Source organism: Ptychodera flava, chromosome 5 (assembly GCF_041260155.1).
Source record: "Ptychodera flava strain L36383 chromosome 5, AS_Pfla_20210202, whole genome shotgun sequence".
NCBI lineage: Eukaryota > Metazoa > Hemichordata > Enteropneusta > Ptychoderidae > Ptychodera > Ptychodera flava.
In genome coordinates this window covers 9,019,987-9,042,894 of record NC_091932.1, presented here as the reverse complement: position 1 = coordinate 9,042,894, position 22,908 = coordinate 9,019,987, and the positions used below count along the sequence as shown (strand labels likewise).

The 22,908-nt window shown below is 39.1% G+C and overlaps 3 long non-coding RNA genes across 3 annotated transcripts in view; 1 reads left to right on the top strand and 2 right to left on the bottom strand.

Annotated features, from left to right (window-relative positions):
* The window catches only part of LOC139132468 (uncharacterized), a 179,499-nt gene that overhangs the window by 27,632 nt on the left and 128,959 nt on the right, over positions 1-22,908 (top strand). The window lies entirely within an intron of this gene.
* On the bottom strand, positions 823-12,156 carry LOC139132942 (uncharacterized). Its single transcript, XR_011552496.1, has 3 exons — positions 12,139-12,156; positions 1,761-1,903; positions 823-1,276 (listed from the first exon to the last, which is right to left on the bottom strand). It is a non-coding gene; the product is annotated as an uncharacterized lncRNA (long non-coding RNA).
* On the bottom strand, positions 12,293-21,317 carry LOC139132940 (uncharacterized). The gene is made up of 3 exons (XR_011552495.1): positions 21,300-21,317; positions 18,970-19,085; positions 12,293-12,395 (listed from the first exon to the last, which is right to left on the bottom strand). It is a non-coding gene; the product is annotated as an uncharacterized lncRNA (long non-coding RNA).

The window sequence follows — 22,908 nt, the reverse complement described above, 5'->3', positions numbered from 1 at the left end:
GATCCATATGTCATATCAAAATACATACCAAGTATTTTCTCCCTTCTGTTTTACGTTACAATAAAAAAAGTCGTAGTGATCAATGTTTGCATAAAAAAATTATCCATACACTCCCCTTACTCATGACTGTTTTCAGGGTACTAAGTTATTCACTCACTCTTCTACCACTCACGTTGGCTTATTTCAGAAGTGATTTTCAGCTCGCCAACCATTTTCAAATCACAATATCACATGCCCTGGTGTAGTGTACAATTGTACACAGCAATGTAGAGAACACCACCCCCATAGAAAGTCATAAGAGACAAACTTTCTCGCTTTCATCAGCCACATGTAGCCAGTGCATGAGCCTGTATTCCCCGGCCCCTGGGTGTTTGACATCATTTTATAGTCCGAGAGTGGGGGATTTGACATGGCTAGAAAAAAGGTCAAATTCTCCTGTTAGTCCCATAGTCCCCCCTCCCGTGGTGGAAAACATTGATAAATGTGTGCGCATGACAGTGAGGAAGATGACGGCTGTGATCTTTCTCAGATTCCAGATCATGTGGATGAATATTTCATGATCATTCAGCTACACTATTCTGCAATATATGTGAACAATAGTCTTTTGGAGTAAATATTTGCTGACTCTATTGATAATAGGCATGAACAAGTAAATATTACAACATTCAAAAGCATAGAATTGGTGGAGAAGTTGACTTTAATGGTCGTTAACAACTGCATTTATTGAGGACCGACAGTTTTCTGAAAGGACCTAAAGCTTTAGCTTGGTGCAGGTCCTTATGACCTGAAGCTATTTTCTCTTAATTTCGCACACTGTTGTTATTATACTACTGAGATCACCATGATACTGAGGGGAGGCATGAAATAATAATTGTGTTTTCTCAGTGCTCTGAAAGTTGAATTTTTCCTCTCTTTGAGCTGGACTACCTTAAACAGTTCTGTGTACAAGCTGTAATATGATGATGCTTAGTATTGCGGGTTATATCTGTTAAGTTGCCCACTGTTTGTCTGTGGTAGGTGTAGTGGTTTAGGAGTTTTTGATCCTAACATACATGTACATACAATCTGTGTGCTGAGCAGTGTAAGGGTTCACGTCTGTCCACCATACTGACTAATAGGAAATCCTCTACCAAATGGAGGTGCAATCCCACTGTCTTCATCTTGAGAAAACTGTCCCTGGTAGCTGGTTCCTTTCTTTGCGTGGTAAAATGCTGCCTTAAAGTCGGTTTTGGATTTATCTTGCTTCCTCTTCTGCATGGATATACACACCTGTTCCCTAACATAGTAATAATAATAAACTCATGGAAGACAATCATGGACCAATCATGGAACATAAAATATATAATTTCTCTTCACAAAAAGTTAGTTTATTTGTGTGTTAAATATCAAAGAATTCTTGTGTAAAAAAAACAAATTTATTTTTCTCTCCGCTATATACATATTTCTCTAACGTAGACATCTCAACCACACCATTTTCTTCTTGCTCAACCAATGTCCTGTGCAGTTTAAGAATGAGAATTGCTGTAACATGTATGCTGTGTATAGTATCTGGATGGATTAGTGTTAAGCTGATGCACCTACATAGTTGCTGCTGGCAATGTCAATTAAAATACAGAAATGTATCAGTGAACCTGTGTTTCTAATTAGTATTCTTGTAATCGTAAACATGCTAGCTATATAAAGACAATTAAAATACAGAAATGTATCAGTGAACCTGTGTTTATATACTTGGAGTAAGGACTGAAAAGGAAAAAACTTACCTGTTGTTTGATCATTTCCATTCATCTTTCATTGTAAATGTCATGGCAAAGTCCTATTCAAAGCCCTCCACTTTGTTCTTTACTGCTCTTTGTCAAGGCAATGGCATTTCTCATCCTTGACATTGCAGCATTCACTGCTGATCCTGAATTGTAAACAGATAGACTCATGATTACTAACTCTTTAAATGACAATGATAACCTGAATGATTAAAATACATTTGATGATGGGATGTTAATGAATTGCAAACACTCATAATGTCCTTAACCCTAATGATGATAAGCATTACACACATGTAAACATTCTAAATAAGATGACCCAGGTCTATCCACAATACAATTACTCAGCATTGCAGGTGACCCCGGTCAACCATAAACAAATACATGTACACGCTATGGAGATGATCCTGGGCAATCCAGAATACAAATACAGGTACACATTATTGAAGATGACCCAGGCCTATCCAGAATACAATTACAAATACAGGTACAGTGTTTTTATTGAAGATGACCCAGGCCTTTCCTGAATACAATACAATACAATACAATACAATACAATACAATACAATACAATACAATACAATACAATACAATACAATACAATACAATACAATACAATACAGGTAAACATTGTTGAAGATGACCCAGGCCTATCCTGAATACAATACAATAAAATACAGGTAAACATTAATAGTTGAAGATGACCCAGGCCTATCATGAATACAAATACAGATACACATTATTGAAGATGATACAGGCCTATCCTGAATACAATACAGGTACAGACTGTTTGTATTGATGATAGACATTGGTCATCTCCCATTATGTATTCTACATAGGCCTAAGTCATCTTACATGTACATACTGTGTGCATGTATGCGTATTGTGGATTGGCCTAGGTCATCTTCCGTTGCATATATTATGTGTATTTTGGTTATGTCTGTGCCATCTTCCATACCATGTGAATGCATTTGGATTGAGGCTAAGGCCTGGGACATATTCCATACCGTGTGCATGTAGGCCTGGGTCATCTTCCATACCGTGTACATGTATTTGTGGATAGGCAGCGGTCACCTTCTGCCATGATGTGTACCAGTACTGAGTAACACTGTATTGTGGATAGGCATAGGTCATAATATTTGCATGAAGATATTGCCCAGGATATTGTCCAGTTGAATGTTTACCACGCTGAACAACAAGCAGCACACTGCGACATGCTAAGTCGTGTTCGATTACAAGTAAGCAAAAACGATAATTGCACAGGTTGTCCGCAGAGTTGCAGGGTAGGACTAGTTACAAAAAATGAAAGTGTACCAGGAATAGTTTGTTGAATTTCCATGGCTAGTGTTTGAATAAGAGAAGAATCATTTTTTTTTCTGTAAGACATCAAGTGGCCATTATAGGAAAAAAATTGTGAGACTGGAACGAGAGTGACGCTTTCTCACAATTGGTGAGAATCTCTTAATTGCCATTCTCACTGCTATCGGTGAGAATAGTTTAATTCTCACCATTGAGCACTGAGAAATGCACTTCTTGATGAGATAATAGATTCTCACCGATGGGAATGGAAATTCTCTCTAAGCACTGTGAGAATGGTAATTTTTACAGTGAGAATCAACAAGACTAATCATTTACTGGTGAGAATCAACCAGACTCATTGTTCACTTGCGAGAATTAACCAGATTGTTTCACACCAGTGAACAACAAGTCTGATTCTCACCAATGAATGGTGAGTCTGGTTCATTCTCACCTTAAAAATTACCATTCTCACAGTGCTTAGTGAGAATTTCCATTCTAACTGGTGAGAATCTATTATCTCACCAAAGTACATTTCTCAGTACTCATCGGTGAGAACTTTTGAATTCTCACTGGTAGCTGTGAGAATTGACAAGAGATTCTCACAAATTGCGGGAAAGCGTCACTTTCTCTCTCCAGTCTCGCAATTTATTCCTATACACCCAGTTTGATTTTGAAATTAAAGCATTCATTGTTTGGACTACCAATAGAAAGAGGCGACTGTTTACACCTAGTGTACAAAATGTGATTATCTGCAGTACACCTTCTCAAATATGCCGTTCATACACAGGCCATTGAAACGTCTCTGAAACGGTTCTGGGCCAATACTGACACAGAAAGTTATGTGTGGACACTCCGAAGTGGTTCTGAAGCGTTTCAGATTTGAGACGGTTTAGTCGGCCCGACCAGAGCCGTTGTAGGGATTAACTCTATCCGCAAATCGCTGTGTGGACAGACTGAGCCGCTTCAGAAGCGTTTCAAACGCCCTCACGCGACAGGTATTTGTAACATAAACAAACAACAACCAATATACAATATTCACTTTCGCCATGGCTGCTGAACACAGTACTACATCTTGCGGTATACTGGTCCGACGAAGAGATAAGCTTGCTACCAAAAACCCTATCAATTCGACCAGAAAAATTCATTACGATTTGAAAAACGTCGAATTAATAGGAAATTAAAACTGCCGAAATAATTTAGTGGTCGAATTTATTTGGAACGACGAGGATGAAATTTAAGCGAGACATGTTTGCCATGTTGAGACTGCTTCAAAGCATGGACTGTGAAATTTTGTGAGGTCGACAAATTTCGTAACAAAAAAATACCGTCAATGACGCTGTACCTTCTCTAATGTGTGGCCAGGTCAGGTAATTGGTTGTTGGCATGGAGTTGTTGGTAAATAGTTGATGATGTAGGGGCATGAGGTGGGATATGGACCCCAAGAACCCAAAGATGATTTAATACATCAATCAAAAAAATTCTAAGCTACAGTATAAACTGCCTATAAAGATAGTTCAATGTGGAAAAAAGTTAAACAATTCAGAAATAAGAATTAACAGTCCAAAATAGTAATGACGCACTTCCTTACTGACCTGAGTGCATGTGAAATACACAACCTGGCATCTGTAAATTAAATGTATACCAAGTGATCATTTCCAGTCACTTTTAACTGTTTTTAATGGATTTTCCAAAGAGTCCTGTGGAAATGATGAAAACGCTTATCTGGTCTTGTGTTTGTATAACCTCATGGCTGATAATTGTCATAGTATTGAAAAAAATTGAAAGTGAAGAAATTAATGTTTTTAATAGGCGTATTTTCCTTGAAATACATGACCGTGTAAAGAATATATGCTAAAGTGTTTAAGAGTAAATTTCTTTTCAAAAAATAATTTAATTTGTGACAAAAGGATTTTTATTCTTTGAGTTTACAAATTCAAACATTGCAATTTGTTCAATCATCTTGTGCAGTGCAAAATTTATAAAATGACTGAAAAACAAAAAAAAATGGCAGAATTACAGTCTTTGTGATGTAAAATTATGGGTGACATCATGATAACTGTTAATCTGTTTGAAGTACTAATATACTATAATTTAAAAAAGAAAATTCATGCAGAAACGGTAAAATATATTGTCAGCAATGTAGTGTTAATTTTGACTTTACATCAAAATATGCCTTTGCTGGATACCAAATATATAGGGCGAAATATCAGCCATGTTCAGCAAAATCCACACAACAGCATTGATCCTTTTCTAATTTGATTTGATTTGCTTATGTTATCCTTGTATGACAGTCAGTACAATATGGAACTTGAACACAACACAGTGAATAAGTATGCTGTAAATGAAATGATGTGGCTGCATCCACATGCAGCAATAGGAGTGCCTTTGTCTCTCACCCCTCATTTCCAACCTGTCCCATCCCTGAAAAAATAGTTTGGTCTTATATTTATAATGTTAATAATTTCTGTATTTGTTAAAATGTGCGCATCTCAAAAACTTTTGATCATAAACATTTTCATTGTTTTTTATAGCTGACCAGTCAGTTAACCTGTTTATTTTGAATATTGCGCATTTTTCCTCAGTATTTGACATTTTCTGAATACCTTCTTATTCAGTTTGTCATTTTCTAAAAGTTTAAATGCTCCATTGTGTGGTCAAGCTTTCCACAAGCATCAATGTGGTACTTCATATAGGAGGGTCTGCCTCTAGAGGGCGGGCATCATGAACACTCCTGTGTTTGTTGGTTAATTCCTCCAGGTAAACTTCTGATTGTACTGTAAACATTGAACATGGCCGACGTCCGATTTTCTGTCTAAAACTTTCACTCATTTTCGTTCATATGACTCTGAAACTCCAGGAAACGATTGGGAAGAAAGGGTTATCTTGAAATATTGAGGTACTCGCCGATATTTTGCAAAATTAAATGAGAAAAAATGCAAGGAAAATGCCGACAGGCTTACACAATGACAGTTTTCAGACTCAGAGGCATATGATCATCTCTGCAGATTATGCAACAGGCCCAGATCACGTGAGGCCATGAGGGGATATCCACGCAACTCAGTACCAAACACTAGCGCTCACAGAGTGAGCAAACACAAAGTGAGTACCCCTAACGTCAGCTCAGTAGTCTGTAATAGATTGTAGTCACTAAGAAACCTTGGAGAAAGGCTTAACACTATGGCTATGCCGCTAAGTCCCTTTTGATTTTGTCATAGCTCAAAATCGTTCTCCCACACCTCAACCTGAGCCATGAACACTCCCACCAGTTTATGATATGACCCATCACAATGGCATGACGTCAACGGATCTTGACAGACGGAAGTCTTGACAGACGGAAGTTCTTGACAGCAGCATATTGGTTTTCAACTCTAATACCTTCTCTGTCTATAAATAGACACGAGAAGGTAAAAACCTCAAACGCACGTTGTGTCACATCAAAATCAAGTGGCCGCGATTATAGACGGAACAATCTGTGAGACTGCCACCGGCCGCTCGACGGACGACACGTAAGTTGACATCGTGTGCCAGCCCTTGGAAATATATTGTAACTCCTTGACAGGCAGATGAGATAGTCTTATAGCGTTTGATGCATTGAAAGTTTGTAAAAATAATAAAAAATGACATCACCGATCATAAGAAACGTGGGTTGAAGATAATAGTTTTTAAAAGAAGACTATGACGACCATATTTCTGTAAGTATTATCTAACTTTAGAAAACCAACATCTGAAGATTTACTTCAACCAACACTTTTGGATTTGTTCCACTCTTTATTATAAGATTAGTCGAATTTCTGGAAAGTAGGTGTACATTTTCGATGTCTGTGTATCGTCTACACCGAAGTCATATCCGAAAAGAGTATAATCAGTTCGCGACCGCGTAAACTTTCTCTCCCTCTCTCTCTCTCCGGCATTTCAATGTTTTATATTGTCGACATTTATATATCAGTCTGAAGTTTCAGGTCACTGCTCATTGCAAGTAGTTGATGTCAATTTTCCGTATCGGGCATGGTCTCTATCGTCACTCTAATTGTTAGTGTTTTCCTGTTATATTCCATATCAAACTCAAAACACAACGTGAACAACGCTGATAAGTGCATATTTCGTATCGAAAACCGGTAAAGTTCGTAACTGGTGACATGTCACGCCCTGGAGAAAGTTCATCACCATCGATCGAATGTCCGTGGCGCTTTTGCTTCCAAATAGACATATTGAAATGCACAGGGAACTTCGCGGTATGGCAATTATATGAACTTTACCTTGAAGAAAGTCTATGACTTTAAACTGGCCGTACAACAACAATAAACATGGCGGAGCAATGATACCGATTTCAGAGACTTCGATTTTTTTTTCATTGCGACCTCGACCGCTGGTGAGAGCGAGTCGTCTATTTTTTTCCCACTGGCTATTTGGCTTTGAATTTTCAATTGCCATCTTGCGCTAAGTCAAAGCTAAAAACAAGACGGGCGTTCTCTGTAAATCAATTAGCCTTTTGAATATGAAAAAATCGGACATCTGAACCTCAACACGCAGCTTGAAAGTTGTTCTCCGAATCAGGACAGGGACATCGGCCCGGGACATCGGTGAGGCCGGATTTCACGTAGTAGCTATGGGAAACCGACGGCTCTGTCTATGGTTCGTTGTAAGAAACCATGCGATGTACGCTCCCTTGGGCCGTGGAATTTCGCCGTATCGCCTCTACAGACAACACTGTCTATTACCTAACCATGCTATGTAAACAATCACACGATAGTTCAGTAACATATATCTTCATTAATCTACCGATCATCCACCGTCGAACACTTCGAAAACAATGGTCGCGGTCACGGATTCAAGGACGTTCACAAGAAGAAATTATCAATAAGTGGCGCGCAGAATTATTTTACTGGTTTTGAGAACTTCTAAAATAACTTGTAATCTGTATATCTTCACACATCGAACCGATATTGTATACCTATCACCGTCGAGAACCGATATTGTATACCTATCACCGTCGAAGTTTATGTCTTTCACTGTAGAGTTCTTTTTATCCAAAACACATATTCAGAAGAGTCCCACAGAGCAGTCAAATGAAAGGATAATTGCTTCAAGCGAATGAAATTGCACGAAAGAATGAAAATCAACAGCACACCATGGACGTGATTTAAAACAATAGAGCTTGTGAATAGGACTATTTGAGTAAAAAGTGCCGTTTTTCTCGCAATTTTAGCAACTGTAACGACCCTTTATTCTTTAATACCTTTCCATAATTGAATTTAACTAGGTTTAGGGCTTATACACACAGTGTCACTGATGTACAGAACTTTAAAAGTATTCTGCTGGTAACGAACAGGGGTTTACACTCTAATGGGCGCAGTAAAACAATGGTCACGTCCATAGATTCAAGGACGTCACGGGGAGACACGATGGCAAATAGTGCAGTGTCGTAAAATTGCTTAGACTAGTTTTAAGAACAGTACAATATCTGGTCATCGGTGTACCGCTACCTGTGAATCGAAACGACAAGTGTAGACCTATAGCTTCGAAATTTTATGGGAGAGACACCACGACTGAGACCGACAGTAGCATAACAAACTATTCCCAATTGTGCGTCGTGTTTAATACAGACATCTCTGTAGGTGATTCTGGTTTCTCTTGAATCAAAAGTCCGACATTGACAAAATTGACATAAAATAAGTCCGAAAAGTTATGTTTTATTCAACTAACTGATTCATCTCCTTTGATATCCCCTATTAGCTACATGTAAACAGTCCGGAAAGACTGACATCGATATCTCCCGGGCCCCCTTTCTTCACCGTTTTGCAAAACATCTCATCAGCCGGACGCATGGGCAATATCTTTGTACGTCGGTCAAAACTAATGACAGTATAGGTCAGGATGTAACATCGGTCAAAGTAATATTGAATATGGAAGACGAAAATGCTTTCATTGATTGACAAAAATGAGAGGGAACGAGTCAGTAAATATCGAACCATAAAGGGGAGATCGAGACTGCCATCCCCCATGATTAATCAACTGGGAACAAAATATATATTTCGATCAACAGACTTACACAACCAGAGACAGCATTTTATTCAGCTGTAAAATAAGTCACCGCCTTTCCTATAATAACACCCCGTTTGCGTTTCGATCTACTCTGCTCTGTCTCCAATCGGTATGGCCGTCCGGGTTTCGCCTGCCGTACTGACTGATACATGGTTATTTCTTCACATATATTTTCATCGTTTGGCATAAAATACAGCATCTCAAGGCAAATCAACGTTTAGAAGGAAAGTCACAGGAGGTTAGGATATTATATACCGTAGGTAAAATTAGAATGGAATGTTGAAGATGAAAAGACTTTTATCAGTCGACAAAATTGCCATAAACCGAGAATTGAGATTGTCTATTGTCTATTGCTGATGCACTTTCCATTCCACTAACTTTCATATATAATCGTCTATCCATGAGGGAGTTTTCCCGACAAAGTGGAAGAAAGCTTTGGTTGTACCTATACACAAGAAGGTATAAAACTAACGTTAGAAATTATCGCCCAGTGTCCCTTTTGGCAATTGTTTCGAAAATGTGTGAGAAAATGATTTCAAGGCATGTATATAACCATGTAAAGTGTGTTTTGTCTGAACAACAGCATGGTTTTTTGCCTGGGCGATCATGTGAATCTAATCTATCTGTCTTGCTTAATGAAGCTCGTATTGCTGTTAATGAGACAAGACAGTTGGATGTTATATATACAGATTTTTCCAAAGCTTTCGACAAAGTAAATCATAAATATTTAGTTTACAAACTTAGTAAGTATGGAATACAAGACGCCCTCCTTGACTGGTTTAGTAGCTACCTAACTAATAGATCCCAGGTAGTTAATGTTAAAGGGTGTAGATCAGACCCTGTCTTAGTTAAGTCCGGGGTTCCGCAGGGGTCACAACTGGGACCACTGTGTTTCATTCTTTATTTAAATGATATATTTGGTAATTTTAAATGTGGCTCCTTAGGCTTTGCAGACGATCTGAAGTTGTTTAAGATAATACGTAGTGTGAATGACTGTTCAATGTTACAAGAAGATATCAATTACTTGTCCACATGGTCTGAGAAATGGAAAATGCACCTTAATTATGACAAATGTGTAGTACTTTCGTCTTTCATTGAAAAGATTGCCAATTGAGAGGGATTATAATATTGATGCTCACAACTTGAAGACTGTTTATAGTTACAGTGACCTAGGCGTGACACTAGACACAAAGTTAACTTTTTCAACTCACGTTGTTTCAATTGTCACTGATGCTCGAAGACTACTTGGCATGCTAAAAAGGTTTGGCAAACGGTTGTCAGTGGATGCATTGCTCGTGGTTTACAAAACATTCATTAGAACTAAACTCGAGTATGCATCAGTTGTTTGGAATAGTATTGACAAAGTGTACTCAGACAAACTGGAAGCTGTACAGCGTAACTTTGTTAAATATTTGTGTTATCTTGTAAATGTACGGTTTGATGATTATTCATATGATGATATGTGTGTTATGTTTAATTTACCAATGCTGTCTAAACGGCGCACTTATTTTGACCTTGTTTTTCTTCACAAATCAATTAATGCCCTTCTTGATTGCCAACCAATTTTTAATTTACACATTCCTGGGCGATCAACTAGACAGAAACGGACATTTCATGAACCTGGTGGTAGAGTTAAATTTACTAGCAATTCACTTTTAATCGCATTCCAAAGCTATATAATAGTTTTTATCAATGTCTACCAACTTTTTAACATTCCTGTTTCGAGTTTTAAAAGAAAAGCTAAAAGCATTTGCTTTTGAATTTTTACTTTGTCCTTGTTGTGCATGTCTATTGTTTTTAACTTGCTTTCCTGTCCTGTAACATCATGTTATTTGTATTTTTTACTAAAATCCTCCTGTAAGTGCGGATGTGTATGGTTTTTAACTGTATCATATCTGTGTTGGGGTTCGAAATAAATAAATAAATATTTGATTTATTAATTGGGAACAAAAATATTCGATTGAGTCATTAAGTTTGTGTTTGATTCGTTTTAAAATGTGTTCCTACATTCTTATCCGATTGTTTGTGTTAATAAAATGTTTGTTTCGCCTCGGATATTTGTAGGGAAGTTTGGATTAGTGTGGACGGTAATGTTTTGTTTGTGTGAGGAAAGCTTATGGCGAGGCGAAACAAACATTTTATTAACACAAACAATCGGATAAGAATGTAGGAACACAATTTAGAAAGAATAAAACCCAAACTCGACACAAAAACATTTTGGATAGTTCGGTGGGGAGCCTCTTTCACATTCTTTACAGCCAGTACGACGTCGTTCGTTTCAGCCATCTTGTTATGCAGTATGCTTGGCCATACACACTTTTTGAACTCGAGAGGGCGCATTAAGACGTCTTAAATATCAAACAATGGCTTAATTTTGTGAGTATGGACACGAGCGGACCCAAACTATTAATCCCCTGTGTTTACAAATCACAAATAAAGTCGCTGAAACGTTTCAATTTTTGCCTGTATGAACGAAGTAAAAGAGTGAACAGTTGGTTTAAAAATTAGACTCTGTGATTGGAGAACTGAAAGCTCTTGATGACTGAGGCAGAAGGGAAAGGGTAGAAAGGAAACATCTTGAAGTTACCCTGTAAATAATGCAATACTTATGATACGTCTTGATACATTTACAAAAGTGCAAGTCACATAAGTGTGAAGCACACGGGAAATAAAATTTGTTGTGAATCTTATAAAGAAAGCAGTTTGTTCCATAAAAATAGTTGTTTATTTCATTGCCACTAACTATCTGTGGTTCAGGATGGTCCTACTTAAATTTGAAAATCACAAATGTCCCATGGACCTGGTAATGTATTACCGGTACTTTGAATGGAAATGATTATGGGACCAGTTTAATGTCATATTGTTACTGTAGCATAGGACCTGAGTATACAGCTGTCAGTTGGCCAAAATCACAGATGAATTATATGTAATTTGGATGGCTATAGTTCTAGCTAGTCAATGTTGGTCTCAATTAGCCAGAATGGCTTAGTGGTAAATTTAGTCAGTGGAAACACTGAACAGGATATATGTAAGTACAAACCTGTGCCACAGCAAGGAGCCACTGCCTTAGGAAAGTAAATATATTGATGAAAAACTCCCTCAATTCCATGGGTTTTTGCACTGCATGATGACAACACCACCATCTCTGTTCAGTGTTGGCTGTTTGCATAGCCACACACTGTGTATGTGCTTTGCAATGGAGGATGGTATTGTCACCATGTTGTTTTTCACCAGGTTGTCAGACAAGTATCCAATGACAATGGGACGCACTGCCTCAGTAAGGGATCTCGAATCTGACTGGGTGAAAAGAAAACATTAACAAGGATGTAATGTAAATATTATCTCCTGCACATTGCTGACATTACTTTACACATCAGTTCATTCTAAAACATGGCTTTTTATATTCATTAAGATAAGAAAACTTGATTGTTTATGACTTCTGTAATTTTAATTAAACCTTTCATCACTGGTATAACTTTGCACCAAACCCATTGTAATCACTGATGATTGTGCACCTTTTTAAAGAAAACTATAATGTAGGTCAAGACGTGCATTCAAGCAAGTAGCAATAAATTCATTTATACATTTATTTCAAGGGAAGATCTGGAACAGGCTCCATAGAATATACATAAAAATAAGAATGCATGAAGTACAATAAACAATAAACAACACACAACAAACTATGTGAAACTATTAAAAATATGTACAAATTTAGGCATGACATTCTGACCAGGCATCTGAAACTTTGACAAGATAAAGTGTTGTCAATGGCAGGGTTGGAAATGCACACATCAAAGTAGCCATACATCTTTGAAGAGCTGAGTACCTAAAACTAGGGAGGCCAACTGAAATTTTGAAATGTTCAATCTGCATTTAATTAATGTAGTTTTTTAGATTTCAATGAGAGAAGCTAAACATTTTTTAATTTTCGAAATTGGATGAACGGTTACAATTTTATAGCTTTTAAAACATTCACTTTTACTCTTTCTGTAGAAAGACAATACATATAATAACAATGGGAACAATGGGACAAAATGAAGGAGTTTTAGCTGAAATTTACAGTAAATTTGCTGTAACTTTGTTAATAAAACATCTTTTTGTTCCAAATTTGGCATGGAGATAGATTTCAATGGCACACACAAATGTATCCTAAAATTACGCGATTACGATGGTGGCCATATTGGATTTATCCATGGAAACGGATGAACGACACTTAAGGAGAAATGACAAAATGAAAATATTAAGCTCAAATGGCATAAGTGATATATCAAATTGAAGGTCTTTTTGAGCTGATGACACTTTTGAATAGCTCTACTGCATTAAAAGTACCTACAAAAGTATTTTATCCAAATAATGGCTTTCAAAACATCACCACTGGGGCCATGTGGAGTTTTGACATTATTTGGTAAAGGCTTCTTCAATTTTATCAGTTTCTGAACAATTTGAAACTTAGAATTTAATTTAAGGATTATTGGTTAAAACTATGTTCCAAAATTATTGATCATCTTTAAATTCAGGAGTAAATTGAATGAGAAGTCGATGTTTGGAAGTGCTAAAAATTGCATACTTGTCATGGTAAAGTTATCAGCAACTAAGATGGTCTCATCATACCACCTGTCAGACATGCAAATTTCCTTTGTTACAAACATTTAAAAAAATCAATACCCTTTCTTTTGCCAACACAGATGCAACTTATTCCCTTAGTTTCCTTGAAAATATTGTGTATGACTGTCAAAAATCTATGTCGACAAAATCACAAAATTGCTATCTCCTCTGCGCAAAAGGGATTGATCTTCTCATTATTCACCGTGAGAAATTAGAGAATTATGATTATCAAAACTATGGTCCCAGAATTTTGATATATGGACCGAGCTGTTCTGTGTACAGAAGAAATTTGCTCCAGTTCAATGAGTGATCTCCGTGTGTACGGATCATGGAGAATTGTGGGTAGCCTCACTTACTGTGAAGCGTGGTCATATCTCCGTCAATAAATACGTGAGCTGTTCAAAATTTCTCATTTTTCTAGCAAAAATTCAAAAGAAATAATGATAAACTGCGTACTAGAGGACGTTTCACTGAGAGTTGGTCGGGTTAGGTCTCGGAAAAATCAGTCTCAATTTTTGTCTCGGATTTGGTCATATACACTGCCCTTAGTGTTGGTGAAGAACCTTATATCGCGAGAAAGAGCGAGATCTGGGCTTTCAAATGAGTATTCGATGTAAGGGATGTTTTGATTGGCTCACCTTCAAAAATGCGTTTCAAAATCAGCGATGTAAATATTAGGTGCTGCCATGTTTCAGATCGCCGTTCCCGGTACCGTTTCTAGCTCAATTTTGCAGTTTATTCAAAAAGTAAGTAGTTCATATAAAGAAATAAAAAACATATGAGAGAATAGGGGTGATTATTGCTTTGCTATAATCATTGTTAACGTCTGGGAGGACACGGGAAAAGGGTTTAGACCTTGACATATGTGGGTCACCATGCACCACCTACTACCACTGGCTGGATGCACTTATGGCGTAACCTTATCTACCAACTGCCCCTTTACCGTTATCTAAACAATATGCGTCACCCTCTCCACGTCACTATCCATGCGCATATCAGTGTGAGCAAAGCTATAGCTCGTCCATTTCAACTTCTGCCACGCTCAAGTTCACACCACAAAATCCACCATGCCAAAATGAAGAAGAGCAGGGGCCGCGCCCGAGCGGCCACCCGTACACCGACGAGGTCGAAGAGACGCCCAACGCACCTCGATGAACAGCTACTCCAGCCAGTACCGATGGAAACCACACCAACCAACCCTGCCGGCGCCATGCCGACTACCGCCACAGCGGCAGCCGACCCAGGCATACCAGACCACGTCGCCAAACTAATAGAAACCAGCATTGCAAGCGCCATTGACTCAATCCGGACGCAAACTACGGCTACCAACACTACCCCACCGCCCGACCTGCAAGTCCAGCCAACTGATACAGCCGTTGGTGCACTATCACCCGCTTCAGTCATCGTTGCAGGACCGACGACGCTCGCCGCTCCATCCTGCTCCGTGGTTACTCAAGTCCACCCAGGTAATCATCCCGCTAATCACGCTAATGGATATCAACCCGCCATTACAGCTGCCCCACCCGACTCGACCACCACTGCTGGCGCTACGCACATCCGGGACTACCCTACCGATGGTGGCGCACCTCATAACAACAATCCGGGCAATATGGCTGCGCCCTACGTTCAACCCGTCCAGTGAGCTGGCCTCAACGCACCGCCATGGCGCTCACCTCCTAGAGCCGGGCCAACTGGCAAATCTCCTGCAGCAATACCCCCAGCCGACCTACTACTGCCATATGTCGACCAATCAACACTCAACGCCTTGGCTAACCTCGGTAAATTCATCGAACTTGGTGACTTGCATCCTGATGCCCTAGCTCCCAACTCAACCCAGGCTACCAAGACACAAGTAGCTTTCGATCCGGACAACCTCGGCGTAGCCACATTCACAACCGAGGTGAAGCGAAAAATTATCGACAACTTTGACACCTGGCTACAGGGTAGAGTTGACTTTTCAGATCCTCAGATTCAGATCCTCAGATCCTCAGATTCAGATCCTCAGATCTCAGACCTCAGATCCTATAACTTCAGATGCAGATTCATAATTAAAATTTCACAATTTTCAAAGTTTAATGAAATATACTGATAAATAAAATATAATTTACATTTGAAAAGGCTTTAGAAATTATTTTATTTCTATTTTGAATCCTGACTTAAAAACTTCGATCTCAGAATCAGAACGTCATCCGTCGAAGACAGGGTGCGCAATGATTCCACTTGTTATGTCATCACGTGAACGTTCCCTCATAGAGATAAACACACCCGCGCGCGATCGAACGATCAAGACCGCGACGATCATGTAAATGCTGGCTATCGACAGTCCGTATTTTACCATCGTTCGTAATATTGATGGCGAGGGAATATCACTAATCCATGTTGGAGGCCAGTGACCCCGGGATAAATCAGAATTCAGGGGTAGGAAGAAGCAAGTTAGCTAATCTGTAATTGTAGACCCGTGTTCATTGAAACTTGTTGAGGCGAAAACGTTTACGTAGACTTGGTTTTTTTTCATAACTGCTTTGTACATGTCATATTCAAATTATTAAATTTAATATTGCAATCATACTATTAATACGGGTATTGTAAAAGGCTTGTAAATTCGAATCTGCATCTGAAGTTATAGGATCTGAAATCTGAGATCTGAGGATCTGAATCTGAGGATCTGAGGATCTGAATCTGAGGATCTGAAAAGTCAACTCTACCCTGGCTACAGTGCTTCCTCGTCTTTTTCTCATATCGAACATTCTACTACCCACATCTAGCGATCCCCATGGCCACCTACCTTCGTTTCCTCGCCTCCAAAGCTGCCGCCTACAAGCCGGAGGCCTGGCTCGCATACGACAAATTCTTCCACCTGAACGCTGCCCGCTACCCAGACAGGGCCAACTGGAGCAAACCAAACCCAGACCTCAATTTCCAGCACTTCCTAAACCAGCCACACCTCCTGCGTCCTTCCTGCTTCGCCTGTGGCCAACATGGTCATTTGAAGACTGACTGCCCAAACCTACGCAGCAGCGACACCAACCCATTCTACTGGGAGAACCCAGCGAACAAGAAACAGTATGACCAACCTCAGGTATGTCGATCTTTCAACCGAGGCTCATGCCAGACCCCTGCCACTGCTACAGCCGACAACGCCAGGACACGGGGAAAAGGGTTTAGACCTTGACATATGTGGGTCACCATGCGCCACCTACTACCACTGGCTGGATGCACTTATGACGTAACCTTATCTACCAACTGCCCCCTTTACCGTTATCTAAACAATTTGCGTCACCCTCTCCACGTCACTATCCATGCGCATATCAGTGTGAGCAAAGCTATAGCTCGTCCATTTCAACTTCTGCCACGCTCAAGTTCACACCACAAAATCCCCGCCCACCCTCCGCAAAAGAAAAAATAAATAAATAAAGCCTCGCTGCAGGCTAGCAGCTCACAATAAAAGATATTGTACGTCTATATACTGCTTACTTTATACAATAAAGTTCCAGGGGGGTACTGTCATGGGTCTGCTGTGGGCGGCCGGTAACACGTTGCCCGATGCACGGTACCCAGAGCCCGGTACCGCCATCCAGGCCGCTATGACGCCTCGTCGCCCCTGCCATGGCAGTGCATGCATAACCCCGGATTTCGGCCAAACACTTGTCTCCGTGTCATTCCTTTGCGTTAACTGCATTTTTAATTTTTAGCCTCATGTATTTTTTTCCACGATTTTCTTTCCCGTTATCGATGTTTTTCAATTTTGAACATGACTAAGTCACTGGTGATTGAGTGTCAATTCAGCGCGTCCTGGGCGACCTGCTGGCCTCTTTAGTAAAACCATTGAGTTTTATACTGTGAGTCTAAAAACAGTGCGAGTTCTAGTATTTGTAGTTTACTGAGGAACATCAAAATTAACATGAAACATGATTGGGGACAATCATACATATTATTAAAATATTCATATAACAAGTCATCGTTGATGACACAGTCCCCACTTGTTAATGGGTATTTTGATTACAGGTCCTCAGAGAGGATAGAGTCCTCTTCATTAGGTCTGTGATAAAAATACTTTTGAATGAATTCGCTTGATACATGTCTGTTATGGTTCAGGACATGAAAAAAATCGTAACAAAATGGTCGCACAGTGGCCATATTGGATCGCATCACAAAACAAATTGATGTGCATAGCTATGACATTGGTCGATGTCCTTGTACCAACTTTGAATAAAATCGGTTGAAACATGCGGATATGCCTGAGAAATGGCTCTGTACATGAAAAAATCGTAATAAAATGGCCGCCTGGCGGCCATATTGGATCGTATCACAAAACAGATTGACGTGCATATGTATGACATAGGTCAATGTCCTTGTACCAACTTTGAATAAAATCGGTTGAAACGTGCCTGAGTTATGGCTCTGTACATGAAAAAATCGTAATAAAATGGCCGCACAGCGGCCATTTTGGATTGTATCACAAAACAAATTGACGTGCATATCTATGACATTGGTCAATGTCCTTGTACCAACTTTGAATAAAATCGGTTGGAACATGCCTGAGTAATGGCTCTGTACATGAAAAAATCGTAATAAAATGGCCGCCTTGCGGCCATATTGGATCATATCACAAAACAAATTGACGTGCATATCTATGACGATGGTCAATGTCCTTGTACCAACTTTGAATAAAATCGGTTGGAACATGCCTGAGTTATGGCTCTGTACATGAAAAAATCGTAATAAAATGGCCGCCTGGCGGCCATATTGGATCGTATCACAAAACAAATTGACGTGCATCTGTATGACATATGAAGTAATCCTTGTACCAAGTTTGAATGAAATTGCTCCAGGCATCTCTGAGATATCTGCGTGAACGGACGGACGGACGCACGCACGCATGCACGCACGGACATGACCAAACCTATAAGTCCCCCCGGACGGTGTCCGTGGGGACTAAAAATATGTATATGAAAACAATCTTCGATGATAAAGAGGCTAAAGGTTAAAACGCTTGCAGAATTCTTCATAATTATTTCAGCTGTTAGGATGCTATGTTTGAAACAAAGGAACTTCATGATCACTGTTGATTTTTTGCCAAGGAGACTACAGTACAGACACATATTCTAAAATACTTACATGTATTATATAAGTTATGTACAGAGCGTCAAGGGAGTTGATGTTGAAGAAAGAACTACAACCGAGCATGCGAAAAGCTTAACTGATAATGAACAAGATGTGCAGGAAATTAAAAATAAAAAATGACTAAAAATTTAAAACAAATTACCTGATGAAGGATTTGTAAAAGATCAGTTGTCAATCTTTTGATTCTTGTTCCTTCTACGTTCCACATACATATACCTCTGAGGCTTTACGACCAGGTTACATGAGGTATACTAACAGCTGTAGACAAATGTCAATGAATACAATTAGAATCTTGAGATAGTCTTATTTCTCACTGTCTGTACAATGGATACTCAACTTTATAATCATGGATATGTGTCAAAAGATTAGTAAAATCATACACTCATTCATTATGTATTACCATGCCACAAATACACAGTAATCATGGTTTGCTTTTATGTCCGTGAATATGAATAATAATGCTAACATTGAAACTTTTCAGCAAAAATTTAAATAGTCAATTGTACAACGATCATAATCAATCACAAAAACAAAATGAAGTGCTTGTGGGCCAAATTATACACTTTTTAAAAATCTCCAGATTTGCCAAATTTTTAGGGTGGGCATGACTGTGCATCAATGCTTATTACATGCCTTGATGTGGGTGCAAATCAGTAAATTGATTTGAAAAGGAACATCCGGGGAGTTAGCGAGTCGGTGAACATAATGTACTGACTGGTTTTAATGGTGACCCGGGCAAGTGAAGCCCTTCAACGTTTTTAACATCCAAGTAATAGACACTTAATGATAGATGTAAAATATACATGTGCACACTTCTATTTTGACTTTTGTTAAAATCCTTTCGATGCTGGTCGATAATGGTAAAATTGTTTGAAAATGTCCTGCATATATACGTATGTAACTAAATGTGATACAGCATTTATAACCATGAAGATATTGTTGCCTGAATACATGGGTTTATGTGCCCTCACAGCAGGTTGATAATATCATGGAAATAACAGACTCTGCTCTGACCATTAACATTTATCTATAGGCTTTGGCAAGACTGAAAGCCAAAATAAGCATGCTCGCCAAGCCTTGTTAATTTTGGACTATCCTCTTGCCCTTGGCCATAATTAATGATAATGGTCAGGCTTCTCCCATTTTTTCTATAATATTAATTTCATTTATTAAGGGTTAAAATAAGTGTGATAAGGCCATTTGTGTACAAGAAATTAAATTTTGGAATTTCAGCAAATGCACTAGTGTATGTACACAAGGCTGCCAAAGGAACAAGGAACAATTTTTTTCCAATACAAAACTGACAACATTTTTGCACTCTTTAGACTTTCGCCAAGTCTGTGGGCATGTAAATTTTATATCAAAAATGAATACATAGAAGCAATGAACTTCGCAGACTGGCAGGCTAGGTGGTTGGCTGGTGCTCAGATAGTGGGGTGAATGCCATTCCCTACTACAGACTTGTGAACCTTGCAGGGTTTCAGTAGCTATAAATAATTCATATGACATCAGGTAATAAGTATGCATGACTAATCTTAATCTTAATCAAGCATAATTTTCCAACTCATTTAAAGTTGGAATAGAGAAGAATAGTGAGTATAAATATGTTTTCAGAATTTTTAAAACAGTCTGTGAATCTTTCTAAACATGGGGGATATTTTTGCCTTCCCTGGGGAATCGCAGCGGTACAATTATCATAATGAATCATGGTAATCTCCAGTCATATGAAGTATCAGTAAATTTCACAATATCAATCACATTCCCTGATTTTTGTACCCATCTCTGCTCGGCTCCATACCCAAACCGGGTATTTGATTCCGCTCTTGCTGAAAAATTGTAATTTTTCAATAACATTGTTTCCAGAGAATGTTATCGTAGGAATTATAACAAAAGATGATTCATTCACTGGCAATTTTGTAGTAATTCTGGTAAGAAATACATATATGATTGCAGAAGATGGCATAGAATACCAAGGATTCGACAATTTACAATAAGGGTACAAGAAAGAATAACGGTAGAAAAACATTATTTTAAGATTCAGCGGTGAGAATAAGAACAGATTCTCACTAATTGCGAGAAAGCGTCATTTTCTCGCTCGAGTCTCACAATTTTTCCCTATGATGCTGTGCGTGTTGAGGCTTACAGACCACAGACGTTCTGTTGAGTGGATAGTTTGTAAAAGTGGAGTTTCCGCTACGTTCCGACGTTCTCCTCCGTAGCCTTATCACCATTTGAAGACAAGGCTACAGAACAGAACGTCCGAACGTAGAATAAACTACACTTTTACAAACTACCCACTCAACAGAACGTCTGTGTTACAGACAAGCTGCGGTACAGTAGCTCGCGCTCGAGGTATTTGGGTCGGACGGCAAAAAGTGACCTCGAGCCACTGTGCAGTACACACTGCCACACCAGCAGTGCCACGCAGAGCTAAAGCGGCAGCATACTGATACCATGGAGGTAGATACTTACGTGGAAGAGAGGACTTCGACGAAAATACGTGATCATCAGCTGCTCCCTACAATGGTGAGACTTGGCTGCAGTACGATGTACGGCTGAGTCGCCCCACGATGTAACAACACAACTCATACGCGATCGCGTGGCCGCGCATTGAAGTGACTTGGGGATTCCTCGTACAGCCTCCGGTCACCGGGGTGACCCAGGCCTGGGGTGACCGGGCGTTTGTGACAATAGGGCCGCTTACACAGGCATATCCTTCCATGACAAGCAATCAAGTACGGCATTCATGGCTTTATTTTGACAATACATCAAAGAAACTCGATGTATAAATTTTACAGAATGCTTTATAAAATATAAACCAACACTCCTAACACATTACGCTTTCAAGTGTAGTGTTAATTTAGCTTCGCTACACTTCGCTACACTTGTTCTCATTTGCATACAACTTCCCACCTCGTTCTTGAATTAGATGCAACAAAAACATAAAAATGTTCAAATGTATCAGAATTCCTGTATAAGAATTCCGTCCACTGAGCCAAGCTTTAAGACGAATAGGTGTGAAGGAGACGTTTCCATACTTGATGAAACAGGCAAGACGTATGGAAATACACTTATTTCAAAATTTTTAAGCAGGGTGTGACCCTCAGGAGTATGAACACGAAAACAGGCAGCAGAGTCTTGAAAACCGTATAATTGGTTTTTATTCGATCTGTAAACAGTAACATTAAACGTATACAACCAGTAAGTTTCCGTTTAAACAGACAACTAAGCACAACATAGGCCTAAACTTGAGTGGCCGTACAAAACGCTCTCATAAACATCAGTAAACTGATCCGCGTTTAGTGTCCGGTAAATCTCTCAAATATAAAGTCTAAATTCACTGATTTAGCAGTTTCTCTCAGCATTCACAGGCGATTGTCCGTTTTCCGCGTTGTATGCTGAATTGCATAACACATGTATATGGCGGTAACTCACTGAACTGTCCGTCACATGGTTTTGGCAAGTATGCATCAAAACGTCAAATTACTGACTGAAAATATATAAACGGCTTAATAACAGTATAAATAAAGGAGTTCTTACTTCTTTGCAAGACTCTACTGAAAACCTTTGAACAGTTATTCGGCAAACAGACAGGAAATCGGCTGATTTCACTGGAACATCGTCCGTACAGTGTGTACAGTGCAGTGTTACAACTGTAAACAGAAATGGCGGCAAAGCCAATAGTAGTAAACAAAAGAATTATACTGTCTGAGCGTGAGGGCGGGCTTCATGTCCCTACATGTCTATTTCTCAGCGTACCATTTTTCTCCCCCTCGATGAGGCAATTGGGCTCATCTAATAACCTTCCGCTGGGTAAATAACTGCAATCTTCGTGACTGGTCTCTTGTAAATTCCTGTGGCTGTTTTGACCTGCACATTACGTACTTTACCATCTTGTCCAGGGTAAACTTCAAGAATACGACCAATATGCCATTTACCTCGGATTGCATTAGAGTCAGATAGTATTACAATGTCATTGACTTGTACATTGCGTCTTTCTACTTTCCATTTTCTGCGCGGTACCAAATGCGGTAATACATCTCTACTCCATCGCTTCCAAAATGAATCTATGATCTTCTGC